Raw genomic sequence first — 22721 nt, 5'->3', positions numbered from 1 at the left:
CTATTCGTTTATTTTCGAGTTATATAAAGGATTGAAGCGGAGTTGAATGTAAGTAGTTGTTTGTTGGATTAGCTTTTGAGTTCACATTCAAAAATTGAACATGGCATGGATGTGCCTCATTAACGGTTTTAAATGATTAAATTGGCTGGAATGAAATTAGTACAAAATTGTAGTACTTCTAAAATTGATGCAGCTAGTTAAATCACTTGGAACGCATCAGATTTCCTGCCAGATGTTTGGAATGATAAATTTGCGGGAATATTTTCTTCGAGTTGCTAAAAAAACAGCTTAATGTCTTGGACATCATGTTGTTCTATGTGCTTCTGTAAATGTAGTTTAAACTGAAAATGTGCATTTTCTTTTCCCCAAACGGCTAGAATTTTGGAATAGCATGTGTCCTCATGGACACTTGTTTGTGCTTTGTATACATTTGACATTGTGACATCCAAAATAGCCACCATTCTGATAACATGTGGAGAAAAATACAAGTTTAGACCTTATATGATAAAGGTCATGACTCTGAAGAATGAGGTATTTAACTAGAATTTCATCAGCACTTTCTAAGCTTTTGACAATTATGCAATGGAAGAAGCAAGATTGGCGAGTTCCTTGAAATCAAAATCTTGAAATCGGACAACTTAAAGATTGTCAAATGGAGTGCCTATGACCACTTGCCTAATCTTCATCATTTTTTGTAGACATTACTACCTTCATATAATTGAAGTGTAGAGGTGTGGAGATATATATATGAAGAATTAGTCAGAAGACTTAAGGAGGTGGAGAAAATTAGATATGAAACTAAGCATTTGAAGGTCCTTGTCCATCGTCAAAAGGGGATTTCGTATCATCAGAACTTTAAGTTGATCCTTGGAGTGCTATGCATCCTGTTATCATGTTAGTAATTTTGATTTTATAGATTGCACTCTTATCGCTTAGTTTGTTGGAACAAGTGATCTAGATTTTACCATTTAGCCAATGCTTCATTTTTTTAAGGACTATTTCCACAAATTTAAACTACTTGGTCTATCAAATGTTGCTATCCTTATTATCTGCAAAGAATTTCTCTTGCTTAATAGTCGGATGACGTGATCATGTAGTGGTATTTCTTCACACTGTAAATCCTTTGGAGGAGGTTTTCTTGTGAGTTTTTTCCTCATCCATTTCATTTTAAGCTTCTTCGTAAAACCAAAAACGACTGATGAGAATAAGAAAAATTGCAAAAAAAACAAAAGAAATTTTAAGCGCTATAATCCAGAGGTAGAAAGCGCTTATTCAAGTGGTTTGTTTCATGGGTCAGTAAATGAGAGAATAGAGCGGGTCAGAGAAGTTCATGGTTGTGTTTCAGAAAGGCAGCATATGACTCTGTAGGATCTCTGTCCTTTATTGTTTGAGTATTGGGATCAATAATAGTATATCTTTGAGCTTCCTTGGCTATTGCAGTAAACAATAATCATTTAATACAAAACTTGCTCAAAATAATAGCGTCAAATAATCAAAAAATCAACACAATATAATGATAGAAAGTTCAACCAAAACCCAAGGTATGAAACTTTAGGTATACATAATGAAATACAAATCCAAAACTTGTTTGTTACCCACACATAAAAATCCAATACAAAAGATAAAGAGTTGGAGAAGAAAGACTTCTTGTCACATGAGTTTTATCCCTTTCTTCTTTATCTCCATCTTCATCCTAGTCTAGCCAATATACAAGAGTGAATGACACATATTACTACCTAAACTAGACTATACTAACCTAAAACTAAGAAAATATAAGAGCTACATTTTTGTAGTGTGCTCTTGCACTCCCCAAACTTCCTTTGACTCTTGCAACTCGTGTTTATATAGAGAAAGACTGGTCAAAAAGGTGGTTCTAGATCCTCTTATTTACAGCTAAAAATTTTGCAAATTCCTCTCTCAAAAGAAGTGAAATAATGGAGTTGAATCCCAGTTGCGCAATTTGCAGTTGATAATTTTGACCAGAATCGCTCCATGAATCCAACCACAGATACTTGACTGGATTCAATCTAGCCAAGAATCTAACCCGGGGTTCTTGAAGGGATTCACTTCCCTTGTTTTGTGCAACTTGCTCTACTTTTGCCTCGAATCCCTCCAGGAATTCGGTCAGGGATTCTTGAAGGGATTCAGTCCAATTTTCTTAACTGACAAGTTTTCCAATTTCTTGCTCATGTGAGTCAAGCCACCTTTGAAACTTGCCAACTTTGCGAACTATAGACTTCAACCAACATATTGCAAGCTTGTTTCTTGTCCAATGATCATGTTAGTTTCGAAGTCCTATAGCAAAGGGACAAAATTCTCATTCAACCAGTAAGTTGCATTTAGAATCAATTCTAATCAAAATGGACCATTTTCTTCTTATAACATTGCAAAAGTGACTAAAAGTAACACAATATGTCTCCAAATATAGTATAAAATAGTCACTTATCAAGTCTCCAACACTTGAATCGTTGCTTGTCCTCAATCAATTAACACATAATCAACCACAATGTTTCAAGAGGTGACTGGATTCAATCTGGCCAAGAATCCGACCAAGGATTCTTGAAGGGATTCACTGCCCTTGTTTTGTGCAACTTGCACTGCTTTTACCTTGAATCCCTCCAGGAATCCTGTCAGGGATTTTAAAAAAAATCACATTTAAGTGCCAAGTAGTATTTAGAATCAATTCTAACCAAAATGGACCATTTTCTTCTTATAACATTGCAAAAATGACTAAAAGTAACATAAAATGTCATCCAAATATAGGACAAAATTGTTACTTAATAGCTATCTCTTTCTTGTAAGGAACATGCAGAAGCAATAACGAGAAGGTTTCCATATCTTCGAAAATTGATATGCATCTTTTCAAAAGTAGGAAATGATTCCATGAATTGCAATAATATTCGAAGATTGGAAGAGTTAAACAAGTTGGAGGCACTTAGGATTTTGTACCGTGGTAAGAGTCTTAATGTTAGTGAATTTGATTTCCCCTCGAGTCTTAAGTAGTTGTCTCTATCAAATTTCTTCTTGCAAGGGGATCATATTTCTACAATTGGAAGTCTAGTGAATCTTGTGATTCCCAAATTATCTTCAGTAGTTCTTGAGGATCGAAACTAGGAGATGATTGAATGTAAGTTCCTCCATCTCAAATTTTTGAAATTAGAGTGTAAACATTGTGGAATGGAATCTCTCCAGTGATCACTTGCCTAGTCTTCACCAACTAGTCTAGCAAAAATGTGAAAATTTCAAGGGGGTTCCTATATATTTCATGGATATTGAGACCTTGTAGATGATTGAAATGCAGCAATGCAGAGAATCTGTTGAAATGTCACTTAGGAGACTTAAGGAGGAACTAGACCGATATGGAGCTAACAATTTGAAGGTCCTTATCAATCATTAAGTAGGGGTTCTAGATCGTTGTCCTATACATCCCATTAACAAGCAAGTAAACGTTTATTTTGATCATTATGTTTCGGTATTTTCACTTACTGGAGGGGTTTGAATGATCCTTTGATGCAAACCCGAATCCCCAAGCTCCCGCTCTTGAAGAAACGAATTGCACAGTTAGTGGAAGGATCTATCTTGATTAGGTTATGGAACAAAGTTGATGGAAAAATCTCGACCCCTTTAACCCCTGAGATGTGAATCTTGAATTTAATCTGGATCCACAACCTAACGAAATAGCAAATCAAGAGTTGTTGGTAGAATGACGCCACAATTCAACGTGATTTTCAATGGATAAGCCAAAACTTGAACAAAGGAGACACGACTCACTTTGTATCAAGAGAAATTCCCAAGGAACAAGAAAGAGAAAGAACTCTCACAATTTTATTCATAATCACCCTTGGCTTAAAAAGTTGTACAAGGTTGGCTAGTTATAGTCCTACATGACTCAAAATTCTAAACAAATTTGGAAACAATTAACTACTTTCCTAAAACCCTAATTTGGCTCATTTTTGGTCACATGACCTAGCCGTTATTCTTTCTAGCTAACGACTTAACTTAGACTCCAAACTTACTCTAATTAACAACTAACATTGCTGGAAACTCAATTAAATAAATGATAACAAGAAATAATCATGACACGGATTCGGATCTGCAATGATTCTTGAGCCCGATTGCACCTTCAACCATCATTAGAATGTGAAGACTTGTAAAACAAATTTTCTTGGACTTGAAGGGGATCCGGATCTTCATGTTCATATCATTTTTCTCCTCTTGAAAAATGATTTGTCCTCAAATTGAGTACTTGCTTACAAAGGAGTAACTCGGGGAATGTCTTGATAAATGCAATGCAAGAAGCATGTCGCCAACTCAATTTGATCATGAACATGAACCATTGTACATGCTCCATTTGCCAAAGATCAGCTTGAGTATCGCTATCACTCCCTTCCCTATGAAAATGATTTGGCCGCGAATCGATGTCTACGTCAAAGACAAGGAACAAGGTATAAGTAGGAGTGAAAGAATTATAGTACTAAACTCCCCTAATTTATAACAAGTAGGAAAGACTTGGATGCCATGCGTCATTCGAAGACTCTTATCACAACCCCAAAACTTACTAGACTCACTAGAATTACTAAATGAACATGCATCACAACTACTAACACAATAATCACACGACTTAAACGACTCATAAGAACTCAAAACTACACTAGGACTATTAACACAATGCAAACCAATAGAACAAACACAAAAATCAGATTTTAAAGAAGTAATTTCAGCTTCAAAAGCATTCAAAAGGTAACTCTGTTCCAATGTAAGAGACTGGCCTACTAAGGCAGAGCACTTTGCCATAGATTAACGGTAGAAATTTGTAACTCCTCAAAAGATCATCAATCCATCAAAAGGTTTGGAAATGATGCATGTCCAAACCATCTTTACTTCACCTTGTTTAACTTGTATAAGACAATAAACACTAAACAAAGCAAAGTTAAGATTGTCAGAAGACAAATAAGCGTTCTCACTATGAGGACCTGAAGTTTTTTTATTTTACTTACTTTTATTTACCTTACTGGCTTATTTAATTATTTATTTGCTCAAATTAAGTTATTTTATCCATTTTAATTACAATTACATTGTACATTATCCCAAATTATATTTTAGCACATTTGTTTTAAAAGTTAAATTTTCTACGGCTCAACTAGTGAGAATTAGTGAATACATGTTTTTTTGAGGTAAAATTCGGTCCGAGAGTGCAGTGACCTTGGAGAATTAAGGATGATCAATAGTAGACTAAGAAAAGTTAATTGAGGAATTAAAGGTGAGTGAGTTGAATTAAACTGAATTAAGAGCACTAATGGCCCACTATTCATTAGTTGACTTTTTGCACCAAAAGAACCTTTATGTCATGTCTTCCTTTCACTCCATCACTTCACCAACAACCCACACAAACCCTCTCTTTCCTCTCCCTTCTTGGCCGGCCACTCTTCCTCATTTCCTCACCAAAATTTCAGCTAGCATTCCTTCCACTTTTGCTCCAAAAACACACTCCAATCTTGCTCACTTCCTTGGCATATCACTCGAGCTTGAAGGGAGACTTGAAGGAGGAAGGAACCTTGGTGGTTTAGAGCTTAAACACTAGTGGTTTGGTCTTCATCTCTTAGAAGTAAAGTAACACTCCAAAGCTCTCATTTTTCCTCCTAACTTATGGTTAGTTTAGTTAGTTTTAACTAGTTAAACATTGGGTTGTTGATGGGTTCTAAGAACCTTGACACTAGGTAGATGCCTTGAGGTAGCTTTTAGGTAGTGGCCTTGAGGAATTGCTTGTTTGGTTGCTGTTTTTGTGAATGAAATCTTGGTTTTGGTAGTGAGAGTTGAAAAGAAAAGTTGAAGAGAGAAAGGAGCATTCTGTCCGAAATTTCTGCTGATTATTTCCTTCATGCTAATTTCGAATTTTGTGGTTATTTTGGTGCCAAAATGCTTGTTATATGTTGGTGTTTATGTGTGTCAATTATCTCCTTAAAAGCATTTCATTTGGTTGAGTGAAAGTTGGGTTAAAGTAAGGAAGAAAATCTGGAAAATTGCTGACCAGGTTGCCAAACCAGTGTGTACGTTTCAGCCCATAACTTGTCGTCTTGGAGTCAAAATCAAGTGCCGTTTGTGGCATATGAAACTAGACTCCGAGGGCTTTCCAATGGTATAAAATGCACCTTCTAGTTCATTTTCTATGAGCCGTAGTGAACCGGAAAAGTTGACTAATTTTCCTCACAGTGTTCATCCGAGAAACAAGTGTGGCTGCAGTTTGTAGCTCGTTTTCACTTATCTTGAAAAAAGAATTTAAAGACAGTTCCTTCTAGTGATTTTTATCATTTTGATTCTAATTTTCAACGCCACAAATCACGCTAAATTTTGAGTTGTGTAGCTTTAGTTATGACCAGATTTTGAAACTGTGTCAAAAACTGGAAATTTCGTGAAACAGGTTCCAAAAATCAGCTTTCCTAAAACTGTTGTATATTGGTGTAGAAAGGTCCAAATTGAGTCCTGTTTGTTGCATTTGAAACTAGACTTAGTTGTTCTTTCAATGGTATAAATGTCAAGGACTGATTCTATTTTTATGAATTTTTCCAATTTTCCAAAGTTTACTGAAATTGCAAGCCTGTTTTGCTCTGTTCTGTCTGGAACAGTGAATTTGAGCTCAAATTTGAATGATTTTGGATTTAAATCTGGGAAAAGTTTATTCTAGAGAGTTTTAGTACATTGAATATAGTTTCCAATGGTATAAAGTTTTCAATTTTTGGACTTACAGAACTCGAGTTATGATTTTTCTAAGTGGTATCGCAAAAAGTTGGAATTTTCTGGTTTCAAACAAAATGCTCATTTAAGAACTTTTAACTTTCCTTTGAGATTATTAGTTTGTTTTAAGTTTGATTTCATGGTTGGAAACAAGGTCTCTTTGAACATTAGACCTTCATTTTGAATCTTGGTTTCCAAAGGATTAAACCTCTCTTGATGCGTTTCTTGGTTGCCTAACTTTCCTTGTTAATTGCACCTCATTTCATACTTGAGAAATGGATTTCAACCCTAATCGGAATAAATTTTGGTAATTAAAAGAAATCTCTCAAGATTTGGTGAAGGAAATCAAAGGGAAAATGAACTTAGCTTGCTTGGTTTTGCTCCTCTTGAGGTTCGGCCAGCTTCAAGGGAAGAATGAAGAGGTTTTGTGCTCCCTATGGTTCGGTCAAGAGATAAGAAAAGAATGAAGTGTTGTGGTCAAATTTGCTTCTAAGACAAAGATTAAACTAGTCTTGGTCAAAGGTCCAATATCCAACCTTTCTACCTTGCTTTTGTTTTTTCCTTCTTCTCTCTTGTTTCTTTTTTCCTCAAAATAGCCGGCCACTAGAAGGAAAATATGAAGATGATTTGGTCAATTGTTGGTTTTAGTAAAGTTAAGTAAGACTTGGTCAAGTCCAACTTCCAACGGGTTCGCGACACTTGGCTTTTCTAGAGTTTTCTCTTATTTCTTTTGGTCAAAAATTATGGCTAATTCAAGAGATATTTTAGAATTAATCAACTGAAGCAAAGTGAGGAGATTAAGGTAATAAAGTCGTGTGCAAGTGGTGCACTCAATCGGTAACAAACGGTATGCATCGGTTCAACCCGATTTTCCTTATTTCGCACGTACTAGAGTTTTTACTTACCATTCACTAACTTATTATTATTGCTTCTAATCACAATTGTAATCAGAATTGTACTTGACTGGAATTTGGAAACTTAGATCAATTGATTCTTGGATTCACTTTTGGAAAGTAAGATGTTATTTTAAAGAGCTTTCCTAAGTGTGTCAGGCGGCTTAACAAACCAAATTGGATAAGAATTCATGTGACCAGATTTTGGCAACAATCCAAATCAAATTAGGTTTCCAATTTTGTGAGCTACTTCTTAGTTCCAACTCAAAGGCTATTTTTTCATTCGTTTGAAGTTTTTTTTTTTCACGGATCACAACTGATTTTGTTATTCTCTGCCTTTTTTTCAAATCAAGAATTCAAGAATTAAACAGCTCGAATGCTCAAGTTGAACATTGAAAACTAGGGTTTCTACTATTTCAAGATTTGGAAACCTTTGTATCAAGATCTTCAAGAACCCAACTATGCAATCCAAGAATTTCAAGAAAATGCCAAACTAACTACAAGATTCAAAAACAACAACAGACAAACACAAGGTATGCCAAAAAATAAAAATTTCGGATGAATAGTGTTGCTACAGTATGATGAACAGTATCACTACAGTCATGAACAGTACTGTGAATAGTATATGAACAGTATGCTTTTGTTCTCAATTAAAACACAAACAAAGATTACTCAACAAGAAACAAGAATTGAACAAACGATAACAAAGGCGATCACACAAAATTCAAACCCTAGAACGATGAACAGAATTTTTTTTTTTTGAATTGGTAGGGTTTGGTAGAAGAACAAAGAGAAAAATAAGAAAAGAAAAGGATATTAACCTGGATCAAGAGTCGAAACTTTGATATCAATTGATGCGAACTCAATCCAGCAAAAACCTATCTTGAAGAATCGATTTGATCAGGTAGCGGAAAATCTATCTTGATCAGGTTATGGATCGAAGTTGATGGAAAAACCTTGACCCCTCTAACCCTCGAAGTGTGAACCTTGAATTTAATCTCGACCCACAACCTAACAAATTAGTGAACCAAGAGTTGTTGGTAGAATGACACCACAATTCAATGTAATTTTGAATTGATAAGCCAAAACTTGAACAAAGGAGGCACGACTCACTTTGTATCAAGGAACGTTCCCAAGGAATAAGAAAGAGAAAGAATTCTCACAATTTTATTTATAATCACCCCTCCCTTGAAAAGTTGCATAAGGTTGGCTATTTATAGCCTTACATGACTCAAAATCCTAAACAAAATTGAAAATAATTAAGTACTTTCCTAAAACCCTAATTCGGCTCAATTTTGGTCACATGATCTAGCGGTCATTCTTTCTAACTAATGACTTAACTTCGACTCCAAGCTTAGTCTAATTAACAACTAACATTGCTGGAAACTCAATTAAATAAACGATAACAAGAAATAATCTTGACACGGGTTCGGATTTTCAATAATTCCTAAGTTCGATTGCACCATCAACCATTATTAGAATGTGAAGACTTGTAAAATGAATTTCCTTGGAGTTGAAGGGGATCCGGATCTTCATGTTCTCATCATCCTTTCTTTATCCATTTACTAAGTGCACCATCAATTTATCATCATTGAGAAGAATTCTGAAATCACTCACATATGATGACTATTTAAAATAACTTGATTTGTGTCACTCTTAGAGCTGTAAATATTTCTCCAGGACTACTTTCAAAAACACTTTTTTCTGCTTGATATCTTACTTGTTGCTTTTCTTTTTCATTGTTTGAGTCACAGTCTCTTTCATATGATATTGTAGTTACCTAGTGGTTTCCCAATAGATACACAAAATATTTCAAATATGTTGTTTGCTGTTGTCAGATTGCTTTCCTTGGACGCTTGTGGATAAACAAAAAAACTCTTCATTTAAGACTAGAAAAGTTTGGAGGGAAAAAAATTGTTTAAGCAGTGAATTTTGGCAAATATGAACCTAATATTTCAAGGACTTGAAAACACTGATGACGTGAAAAAGTCATTCTACTTTAAGGGCAGAATAGAGGGGGCAAAAATAGTGCAGGTATATTTTGCAGCTCCACAAATAAATAGCGGATCTACTAACTTTCCAAAGTAGTATTTATCATCGACGTATTTTTCTTGATCTTCTTTTCAGCCCCCTTCCTGTAACAGATGGGACATGGAAGTTGCAGTCCATTTATTAAAGTTCTAAGAGCAAGAAAAAAGAGATGCCACAAGTCTAGCTCCTGAGATGCTCACATATTCAAAGCATCTGTTACCTTGAAGGATCTAGTGATTTTTTCTCTACAGGGCCAAATGTACATATCTCTTCCGGAGATCATTTAAATCAATGGTTTTACCCCTTAAACGTTACAAGTTTGTTGTTGCAATTGCAATGATAATATACAGTTCCACTATGAACCTACTATTGCTACTTTTGTGAAATAGATTAGTGTCATAGTTCTATTTTTCAATTCTGGCTACAAAAGCACCTATACCCGTACTTGGCCAAAAGCCATTTCTGAACCATCAAAGAATTTGATAACTACAATGAAATAATGGTGTGTTGAAAACCAATTGTTGCAACATATTTACTGGTTTTAAGCTCTATCTAATCCAGGAATGGGCCAAAACTTGCAACAGGCAGTTCTAGCAGAGCAAATCCCCAGATTATGATGGATTTAAAACATCGTTATGCAAAAGGATTGTTTGTTGTGGCGGCTTCCACCGGAGGGGGTCCTCGCACTTTTGAAATGCGAGCTCTGAGAGTTCACATTTTTCAAATGCAAGGAGGGCAGGCCTTCTGTTCCAAGCAAGAGAATGTATTTCTTTCTCCTTTTTCTGACAATTATCAATTATATCGACTGAATAATTCAAGTTTCTCTTTAACAAAGATTTGTCATCTTCTGTAACAAAAGTCAGCAACCACAAATGAGAAAATGCTGTCCTTTTTGCTGAAATATGAATGAGAACTCAGTAAATTCAGTTATACCTCGCATTTGCAAAAAGCGAGGTCGTCAAGCTTGCATTTTGCAAATACGGAGATTTCTCTTGCTGGAAGCACACATCACAATCTACCCTTTTGAAAAATGATTTTACAATTCATCATAATCTTGGAATTTTCTCAGTTCTAGCATTGGTGATTCTCTTGCACTTGGTTGCCAATTTCTCCCAAGTTTGGGTATTCCACATTTCGGTTTTCCTTGTATTATAAAAATATCCACCTTTCACTTAAATACTTTCTATCTGATCCTGTATCAGATCTTTATTAGCATTGTCCTTCTTGCCAAGTGTTTATGATATGAAGTCAATACTGGCTTCAATGAAAGAATGATCGCATTAGTGTGAACTGGCTAAAATTAGTAACTGTTATCCATTATATTCCTCACCACAATTTGCAAGGGACTAATTTGACTTTGCACCTCCTTGCTTGTACCTATACTCAATGTGAACTCCAATTTTGATACATTTTACCCTAAGATTTTAGATCCATCTTATTTGGGTCCAATTGTTAGACTAATGGAAGTAAGGAGCGTGCATACAATATGCGAGCGCAGCAATACTAGTTAAAACACTAGTCCCAATTTGCACTTCCTAACTTGTATCCAATTCTCATTTTAGACCTTAAACTTCAAATTTTGATACATTATATCTTGAACTCTGAGATATATACCATTTGAATTCAATCATTAATACCACAAGAAAAACTGATGGAAGTGAGGAATCTTCATATTCCAATTTTCAGAATCTCGACATTCTTCATCTCTTGCTTTTGTTGGGAAAAAAAAAAAGGAACAACCAAAAGTGTGACTGAGTAGACCGTTACCAGCAGTAACACATTGTGGTTCTTCCACTGTACCTTAGATAGTTTATTATCTTTCGTTGCCTTTGGAGTTCAACAACCTGTTCATTAGCTCCTTGCATTTTGGAAAATTTATTCGAGTCAACCCATTGGAAAAGCTTGCAATCTACAGAATATAGATTGGAACACAAAAAAAAAAAAGTGCAATGAGCATCACTCCAATGGCAATACGTGGTGCTAATCATCCAAATGTAAAGGACTAATTCCGCATCACTAATTTGATGTTTGGTATATCTGAAGGGGTCTTCTTTCAGACGTAAGATTTGGATTTGTTTATGCTCATAAGGTTCCAGTTGAAATCCTAAATATTCCAATTTTTTGTTATTGGCTCTCCTTTACATTTTTGACCAATTGTGTTTCTTTATATCCCTAAGATCCGATACATGAGAACAATTTATTCGGAAGAAGAGGAAAACTTTCCCTTTTCTACTTCGATCCTATTACTCATGTGCAACTGCTGTACTCACAAATTGTGTGTGGTGCTAAAGATTGGACTCAAATGAGACGAATTTAAGAATTGGTAGCACAGTGTATTTAAAATTGAACTCATGGTGTCCAATTTAGGGGCCCAAAATAGAATTAGTCGTCTCATTAATGTGCAATTGCTACTCTTCCCCGCACTATCGGATGCCTCTTCCTGCACCACTCCTAAGATTTTGAAAACTCTTCTATGTTCCCTAAATAATTGTAAATATGTCACATATATCCTTGTAGAAATTAGATATTGCCCTTGCATGATTTTAAAAATTCTTTCATATCCATTTAAAATTCTAAATGTTTTCATTTATATCCTTGTGAATATTTTACTTTTAGTCCCCCAAATATTTTTACAAAAGGGGATAATATCAAAAGCCTCCCTTGAGATTTCTCCTAATATCACTTAGCAACCCTTAGGTGTTAAAAATATTACTTACATCCCTTAGTCATTGTAAAAAGACTATACTTGATACACAATTCACGTATCAAATAAATAGAGCTCAAAAAATTCAAAAAGAAAAAACAAAAGTCACTTTCTTCTCTTACCCTTTTTCCAATATTTTTTCTTATTCATTTTTTGGAAGACTATATAATGTTTATAGTAAATTGGTTTGAAGCATATAGAATTAAATTGGCACTAGTGTGTTTCTTTACAAATATCTTTTTTATTTTTGAAATTTATATTTTTATGGACTATAGCTTTGTCATATGGTGGTACTATTAGAGATTATTTATTACGGAGTGATTTTTCTTGTAGTAAACAAAGTGGTTTAGGAGTATTCTTATTTAGCAAAATGAGAAAAAGTTAGTTTAGGATTTTTAAAAATTTTGTTACACAAATAACAAAAGTTAAGGAGGTAAGTGATTATTTTTAAAATTTTAAGGGTACTAAGTGATATTAAGAAAAAATTCAAGCGAGATTTCTAGTATTATCCCCTGCAAAAATATAGGAATGCCTCTCAAGTATACATCTACATATATCTTGCCATCCATAATCCCGAACTCTAGTTTAGCAGTGTTCCCCCATTCTACACATGTTTCTTGCTTCTATTAGCTTTGCGCTCACGTATCAATAATTGGACTCAAATAACACGAATTTGAGAGGTTAGAGTACAATTTTTCAAAGATTAAAATTAAATTACAAAAAGTGAGAATCGAATATAAGTTAAAGGATGCAAAATAGAATTAGTCTAAACAACAATGATATTTTTAGATTCGTCCAATTCTGTACAAGTCACATAATTAGATCCATGCTTTTGTCATATGATACACCTATTTACTCATCCATGACTTTTATATAAAATAAACAACATAATTAGCAAACATGTATAGTTGGGATTCAAATTTTTTGCTATTGTAGATGTAATCGTAGAGAGCTTTTAATGGTCGAGATTTTTAATTAATGACTGAGATCATGTGAGACCCCGGAATTTTACTTGTCTTTATAGCTCTTATTTGAACTTACTTGCCTTAGATTCCTAGTTATTTTAATGGTTGAATTTGAGTCAAGGGAGTGAATTTTGTTAAGAAAAGTTTCATAATTTCAAATTGTTAGAAAATCTAGAAATTTTCGCAGGAGGCTTTCCGCAGCTTTGGGAAATTGGCTATAACTTCGTATAGGAAAGTCGGAATTGAGTTCCGTTTGTTGCGTTTGAAACTAGACTCATAGGGCTTCCTATGGTATAAAATTCAGAGTTTGATTCGATGTCTATAAATTCTAGGAAATTGGCAAAGTTGACTGAAAATTCTGCCCTGCACAAGTAAACATAGGAATGTTGTAGTAGTTTATGGCTCAATTTGGACCAACTTATGAACTAAATCTCTTTGAGATGTCTTCTAAAAATTATTAGTATTTGAAGTCTAGTTTTTAACAAACCAATTTGTATGAATATTTGATATTCATAACTCAAGTTATGATTTTTCTAAATGAAGGGCATAAGTTAGGGTATTTGTGCATACTAGGGTTTTGGTGTGGTTTTTTTTTGTGCATTTTTGTAGTGTGATTGTGAGGATTTGTAAAATCCCTTATATTTTCTTAAAAATTCCCTTTTATTTGGAATCCATTATTTTATAATAGGTTACTACTCATTTACCCTCTCAATAATTGCAATTAAACATAGAATCAAGGGTTTTTCCTTTCGTTTTCTTGTTATCATAAATTAGGGTTTTGCGTCTTTTGGTAGAGTGAATAATCGGTGTGGAGTGTGTACTCAAGTTGGTGATTAAGAGTGAGTTTTAGATAAGAGAAAGTGTGTGATTAGAAGTAATAATAATAAGTTAGTGAATCATAAGTTAAAACCCTAGTATGCGCGATTTAAGGAAAATTAGTTTGAACCGACAGGTGCCGTTCGCTACTGATTGAGTGCACCATTTGAACACTACTTTATTACCTTAATCTTCTTACTTTTATTTCAGCAAAATTAGCCCTAAATATCTCCTCCAAACAGCCGAAATTATTGACTAATAAAAGAGAGGAAAAGAAAAAAAAATGAGATGGAATCTTATGGCGACACTTGGCAGAAATCAAAATCAACTTTGACTAAACCAATTTTCCTTCTTTTTACCTTTCTCTTGGCTTCCATTCTGCTCCATTTTCTTCTTGTGGCCGAGCTTCAAGAGAGAAAAACAAACAAGAGAGAAACTAGCAATTTCCATCTTCAATCAAGCTTGTTTGAGCGGAGTCGACGAAACTAAACCGATTAACCTTTCCCTTTTGGTGCTTGGAAGACTTGGGGTGCGGAAAATTTGTAGAGAAAGTGGTTTGTTTCTCACTTACAAGGGGTTTTGGGAAGGTATCATGCTTGAATTTGCTTTACTCTTGTTAATTTTGCTAAAGTTGGGGATAGAAGTTCTTAATTTGGAATTTTGATGGTTAATGATTCAGTTTTGGATGATATAATGGAAGGGTTAGCTAGGGTTTGCATTTTTAGCTTTGATTATGGTTGTCTACCTAGTAATTAATGGTATCGAGCTAGTAATTGATGGTTTTGATGATATAGAACTTGATAGTATTGAGCTAGAATATAAATTATTAGAGTAGAAGTGAATTTCCAGCTTTGATGATGAATCTGGCCTGTTTCTGACCTACATATTTGCCCATGATAGAGGTTGAATCAGGTCTTGCTCAAAACATGAAAGTTGTAGGGAATGGATTAACAATCTGCCTGTAAATGTTTAGCTCAATCGGAGCACTGTAGCATGTGAAATGAGTAAAATACCCCTGACTGCCAAAAGCCCTATTTCACAGGCAGCTTTCTGATTTCTCTGAGATTCCACATTTTTATCTTGAAAATGCACGAACTGGGTGTTGATGTCTTCATAGTAAATGTAACTCTCTATCTTAGTTTCGAAACACCATAAAATTTACCCCAATCCAATAAGCATAGCTTTAGCTGTGACCAAAACGCCAGAAGATGTCAAACCTGTTACTTAGCCATTCGTCTTTAAAATTGGTTTCCAGCTTTGATTTTGATGGTTGTATTGCTAAAATTTCCTTGTGTTTGGATAAAATTGAGCCTAGTTGAAAGGATATTGTTGTTAAGATTGCTTATGTGTGAATTTGGGCTGAGTTGAGAAAAATAATGAAGTCATAAATAGCTGGAAAATAGCTAAATACAAAGGGCATGCTGCCCAAATTTTCACTCGAGGGTTAGGCGTGTGTACTCGCGACTTGAGCGAAGATTTGAGATCGAATTGAATTTGGATTGTCTATGGTATTCGAGTTTTCTTTCGTGAAGGTATATAAGCTGAAATTTGGCCGAAACTCGTACCCTTGAAAAAAAATGAAAGTAGTGACCATTCGGAATATGTTTTTTGTGACAGCCCCACCTCTCCCTAAGGCGAACCAGAGGGTTCGGCGGGCCGCCTACCCAGCTCTCGCCGGGACTCACTCACTCCCTACAGTCCTCAAACAAATTACAATATAAATCTCAAATATTACATCAAATTCTCCAATAATTACATATCATAAGCGAAGCGGAAACAATTCCCAACTATACATAAAATGATTCCAAATCCAAACTGTACAAGATATATGCCATCCAGTCACGTGAATAAGTACTGCAAACCTTCCTTCTCCACGAGCCCTGTGGAGGGGAATAAAATATTTTTGGGGTGAGATAGAAGCTCAGTGAGTAACCAATAAAAGCAGTCATCAAATCAAATTCTCAATAGTTCATTTCAATGATGTCATGAATCAGTGATCAAATATACGTTTATTGCTCTGGTGAGCCAGTGAAATCATTGCACTTAAACACCCAACGCTCAAATAGATCACTTAACGTTAAACAATAAGGGGGAGCAACGTTGGTGCTCCAGATCATGTCATGAACAATAAACAGGGTGGAGACGTTGGTGTTCAGCACAAGACTCCCCAAGAACTCATTAAAGTCAAATCATATCATGAACTCACATGCAAGCACGCATGATATGCAATCGAGTAAATAATGCAAGAAACATTTCAAAAGCACTTAGGAAATAGTTGAGGGTCACTCACCTCCACGGCTCAAAAACCATCCATCATATACCATTACCTTGCCCGAGTCCAAGCCCTAAATCACAAACTCAAAGCAATCATACATTCTCAAAGTTCGGACAGCATTTCCCCATAAATGCTTCATTTCCAACCTACAATATATCACCATTCACACATACGGTTAATAAGCAATAAAATGCATCCAATTAGGCCACAATATCCCTCAATCAAAGCTAATTAGAAGCTTAAAAGCCACCATTAGAAAAACCCCCAATTAAACTCTAGAAACCGGAATTCATTCCCTCAAGCGTAACTTTTCCGCGACGATCGCAGTTAACATATAAAAGTTCCGTTTAACACCTTTCGGCACAATATCCATAACTGAAGCTACCCTTATCGGATTAGAATGAAATTTATACCATTTCGAAGCTAAGACAAGTATCTACAACTTTCATGAAGACCACTCAGTCCAGTTCTCACCCTAACTAGGTCACATTTACCAAAACAACTCCATATTTTCCAATTCGAAACTCACTGTGAAATTCAACTAGCAGTCCTGATTCATTCACTTATATCTCAGCACACACAACTCCAATTCAGGTAATTTCAAAGCCATTTGAAAGCTAAGATACATGGCTATAATTCTTAAGAAGACATCATCAACCAATTCGGTAATATTCCTGGTCAAACTAACCACTTACAGAGGCTGATTTTCATTTTCGGACAGAAACAGGGCAGCAGGGGTATTTTGGTCTTTTCATAGGATACGTTGCTTGGATTGAGCTGAAATTTTTCAGGCAACTATAAAACATCATTCTCTACAACTTTTATGTTTTGTGCTAAGGCTCGTTCGGCCTCTAACTAGGTATAACAGTACCGGGCAGAATTGGGGAAAAATGAAACCCTAATCTGGAATTCATGCATTCAAGTGCTAATCTTCCACAAAACAACATCTAACACAACTAAAAACCACTAATAAGTAATTAATTGAAGTAAAGAGGATGTTCTTGGTAAAATACCTTAAAACCACAAGAAAGGTAGGAGCTTAATCTTTCCCCCTCCAAAACAACTCCACCAACACCTTTAACCTTCCCTAATGATCACTTGTATGGTGTAGTTGTGATTTGGTTGGTTGGAACTCAAGATTTGAGCAAATTTGGAAGCTAGAAATTGAAGAGCTTTCTTTTCTTTTCTTGTTGAGAGGGCTGGCCAAAGGAACTAAAAATGAAGAAATAAATTGGCCCATATTAGCTTTAAGAAAGTAAAAATATCTTGGTCAAAAGTCCAAGGATGAATTGAATTGTGACACTTGTCACCTTTTAGCTTAAAGCTTATCCTTTTGTCTCTCCATAATTAAACCATCTAAGTCACCTCTAATTATCTCTTAACATCTGATAAATTAAACCCAGTATACAAAACTTAATCTAGTTGGCTGAATTTATCGAACTTACCTCACTAGTGGGTCCCACATCCGGTATACACTTCAAATTTAACGTGAACTAACTTGAAGAAATTAATATATTGAAGAAAGGCATAAAATTATAGACAAGGAAACAAAATAATGTCTCGAAAATATATAAAAATTTTCGGGTTCTCACACTCATCCTTTCGGGGCGTCACATTTTTCTCGTCTTTTAGACTCAAATGCGAGTTATAAAGTTTTAGTTGCTTTTTTAGCAATACCAAAAGAGTGAGCATGAATTTTCTAGAGTTTGATAAGTAACATGAATGTTACCCAAATGAGTTTCAGTTACTTGATTTTCTTTAGGCGAAACTCTTAAGTTTTGAACCCTAGTTGATTTCAAGCTCTTAAATGACATTGTATCGTAGATTTGGACTCCAACCAAGGAGTTACACCTGAACGTGATTTTTGACAAGCACTAAATCTTTAGTGAGTGCTTCCAAATACCTGATTGAACTTGACACTTGTTTTCAATAGTTGACCAATGTGATCGAATGAAATGTGATTGGTATGGTCGGGCAAGGGTATACTTTATCGCACTTGCCCTAATGTGATATGTACTCATTTATTGTTGCTATTAACTTGATATACTTGTACTTAACTTGTAAGTGCTGAGCGGCAACATGCACCGCACTCAATCCGAGTGGGAGGTGCCTCTCATTCCCATCTCCGTACTTTTCTCTTGACTAAGTCGATTGGTCATCGACTATAGTGACTACTTGGGAACCCAAACCCCACTGGCTAGTTAATTGAGTCAAGCCGGCAAGGGTTTGGTCGATTAGATAATGAATCATGGGTATCTAGTGTTGTCGAGTGGAGTGTTATTTCCTCGACTAATCGATATGCTCGAACATTACCACCAGTGTTTAGTTGGTGTTCGGGCCCGGTAAGGGGGTTGAATGGTGGACGGATTGGTGTTAAGCGAAGCACTACTGGATTGGTTACTTTACTTGAAGGTTGATGAAGTGTCAACTAATACTTGATCAAGCTCTAGTGAAGCAACGGGAAATTGGTTCCTGAGAGCCATCTGTATCCTTATATTTTGATTGTTATTCGTAGTGATCTTGTTTCTTTAGAAAAGAATTTTACACTCGCTCATTTTGAGATTTCCTACTTGAAGTGTTATTGGTCACTTTTATGGACTTGTTATGCTCGCTACTTGGCTACTTTGATACTTGCACTTTTAAATAATGGTCAAGTTGCTATTTGGAACCTCACTGAATTTTTAGCTCATTCTATTAGTTTTGTTTTCCTTACAGGGGGTACGAGCGAGGCGTGAGACTGGTACAGGATAGCATAATCTAGTTTTTGGAACTTTTGCGATTGTATTCGCACTAGTCGCTCAATTAAGGTTGAATGTCTTGAGAACTTAAATCTTGTGATATATTTGGGATTTTATGGATGTTTGAGATAGAAATGAATGTATTTGTACGTTCCAAACTTGAAAACTGTTATTTCTTTTATTTCTGAGGTTGCACCCTATTTTCTCGACGTGAGTGAGTGAGTCTTGGCGAGAGCTCGACAGGTGGTCCGCTAAACCCTGGGGTAAGCCCTAAAGGAAGGTGGGGTCGTCACAGATGGTATCAGAGCTCTTATCGAGCTCGTGTAGGGAGAGGGTTCTCGGACTGTGGATCGAGCTCGTGTAGGGAGAGGGTTCTCGGACTGTGGAGATTGGCTTGTTAAGTGTAGAACAAATGTCTATTGTTGAGGATCTTAGATATGTATGTTGGATAGGAATCTCAAAAGTGGCTGATTTCCTCTTGAGCCTAGCTAACTCGAGTGGTGAATTATCCTATTTTCGGATTCCTGTACCCGAATACCGAAGAGTGATGCCTTTATGATAAGTCGATATCCCGAGTAATATTAGAATAAGCTTGGATGGTGAAAACCAAGGCACGAGGGATGCGAATAGACTGGAGTTGGGATATATTGAAAATAATAGTGAGACTTGGGACCCTTAGTATTCACGTGTACGTACTTAGTTGTGCTTCTTCAAGTTTTGATTAAGTGTAGTGCTTAAGCAATACGTAGGGTTAATGTCCCATAGGATATGTGAATTGTTATGATATGTACATAATGAAAGTATCTGTAATATGTTATATTATTTTTTATTTTATGATTTGAAATTGCTTTATCAAACTTTATAGCTATTTTATTTTGCTTATACTTATATAGGCTATTGTTCAAAAGAAGTATGGAGGGTAGGCGGAGTCAAGGACGTGGAACTACCCGAGGACGCGGTTCTAGCCGTGGCTGTAGGGCTAGACAGGCACAAGAACTAGTACGGGAACCGAGAGAGGAGAGAGATGGAACGGTTGAACCACAACCTGGACCCCGAGCTGAAGGGGGGCCAAGTAGCAACGACAATTTAACAAATGACCAATATACTTGTTCGACTGGTAGAGCAGCAGGGTCAAACCCCTGTTAATCTACCTAGGAACCCTAAAATGGGGCAAGATAGGGCTCTAGAGAGATTCCAAAAGTTTCTCCTCCTAAGTTTTTTGGAGGACTGGACCCTGAGATAGCTGAGAGGTGGTTAGAGATGATGATCAATATTTTCACTGTCTTAAACTATACGGAGGATAGGCAGGTGAATTTTGTTGTATTTCAGTTTGAGGGACCAGCGAGAGCCTGGTGGAATGTAATTAGAGCTAAATGGGAAAGAGAGGGGACCGCATGGACCTGGTTGAATTTCGTGCGGGAGTTTAACGAGAAATATCTTCCACTGATAGTCCAGGAGAAGAGGGAGGATGATTTTATTAAACTCCATCAGGGAACCCTAAGTGTATCTGATTATGAGACTTAGTTCACTAAACTATCCAAGTTTGCTCCCGAATTAATAGCTACGGAGCAAAGGAGAGTAAGGGGGTTTGTACAGGGGCTCAATGTGAAAATACAGGAGGCCTTAGCGATGGCACAACTTAATACTTTTACGGAGGTTTTGAAGAAAGCCCAGAGAATCGAAATTGCCAGGGCACAAGTAAGGGATTTTCATGCAAAATGGAGAGGTGCGCCTGGTAGAAGTCAAGGGCAGGAACAAGGTGATCTAAGTATGCCACCCTCTAAGGTGGGTCGAGTAGATAGTGGTGAGCAAATTTCGGGGATACCTAAGGAAGTTACTGCAAGAGGAACCCCAGGTGGAAGGGGACAAGCAAGAGGTGCCTCGCAGGGAGGTCAGACCTCTGCCCCTCGAGTAACTTGTGGGTACTGTGAGAAATCTAACCATACCGAGGACAATTGCTAGAGAAAAGCTCGAAAGTGCTTAAGGTGTGGAAGTACTGAGCATCAGATCGCCAATTGCCCCCTGATTAGTGATGCTCAGTCGGCTGGCAAATTAAACCCTAAACAACCAAATATAGGAGGGGATAAACCCAGGGTGCTAGTCAGAGTGTATGCCTTAGACCACCAAGGTACGATTCATGTTTTCCATTATCTGGCTAAAAGTTTGGTTAATGGTGAGACCTGAGAGCTAGAGAAGGACATGCAAGAAAAATATCTTGAGCTATTTACGAATAAATGTATGAATTTCGAGGATGAAATTCTTTTAAGGGGGAGAGAGTGTGAGACCCCGAAATTTTACTTGTCTTTATAGCTCTTATTTGAACTTACTTGCCTTAGATTCTTCGTTGTTTTAATGGTTGAATTTGAGCCAAGGGAGTGAATTTTGTTAAGAAAAGTTTCATAATCTCAAGCTGTTAGAAAATCTAGAAATTTTCACAGGAGGCTCTACGCAGATTTGGGAAATTGGCTATAACTTCGTATAGGAAAGTCGGAATTGAGTTCCGTTTGTTGCGTTTGAAACTAAACTCATAGGGCTTCCTATGATGTAAAATTTAGAGTTTGATTCAATGTCTATAAATTCTAGAAAATTGGCAAAATTGACTGAAAATTCTGCCCTGCACAAGTAAACATAGGAATGTTGTAGTAGCTTATAACTCAATTTGGACCAACTTATGAACTAAATATCTTTGAGGTGTCTTCTAAAAATTATTAGTATTTGAAATCTAGTTTTTAACAAGCCAAATTGTATGAATTTTTGATATTCAAAACTCAAGTTATGATTTTTCTAAAGGAAGGGCATAAGTTAGGATTTTTGTGCATACTAGGGTTTTGGTGTGTTTGTTTTTTATGCATTTTGGTAGTGTGATTGTGAGGACTTGAAAAATCTCTCATATTCTCTTAAAAATTTTCTTTTATTTGGAATCCATTATTTTACAATAGCTTTACTACTCATTCACCCCCTCAATAATTGCAATTAAACATAGAATCAAGGGTTTTTCCTTTCGTTTTCTTGTTATCATAAATTAGGGTTTTGCGTCTTTTGGTAGAGTGAATAATCGGTGTGGAGTGTGTACTCAATTTGGTGATTAAGAGGAAATTTAAGATAAGAGAAATTGTGTGATTAGAAGTAATAATAATAAGTTAGTGAATCATAAGTTAAAACCCTAGTACGTGCGATTTAAGGAAAATCAGTTTGAACCGATGGGTACCGTTCACTACCGATTGAGTGCATCACTTGAACACTATTTTATTAACTTAATCTTCTTACTTTTATTTCAGAAAAATTAGCCCTAAATATCTCCTCCAAACAGCCGAAATTATTGACTAATAAAAGAGAGGAAAAGAAAAAAAAATGAGATGGAATCTTATGGCGACACTTGGCAGAAATAAAAATCAACTTTGACTAAACCAATTTTCCTTCTTTTTACCTTTCTCTTGGCTTCCATTCTGCTCCATTTTCTTCTTGTGGATGAGCTTCAAGAGAGAAAAACAAACAAGAGAGAAACTAGCAACTTCCACCTTCAATCAAGCTTGTTTGAGCGGAATCGACGAAACTAAACCGATTAAC

This window comes from Coffea arabica, chromosome 6e, assembly GCF_036785885.1.
Source record: "Coffea arabica cultivar ET-39 chromosome 6e, Coffea Arabica ET-39 HiFi, whole genome shotgun sequence".
NCBI classification, from domain to species: Eukaryota; Viridiplantae; Streptophyta; class Magnoliopsida; order Gentianales; family Rubiaceae; genus Coffea; species Coffea arabica.
This window is presented reverse-complemented; position numbering follows the sequence as displayed.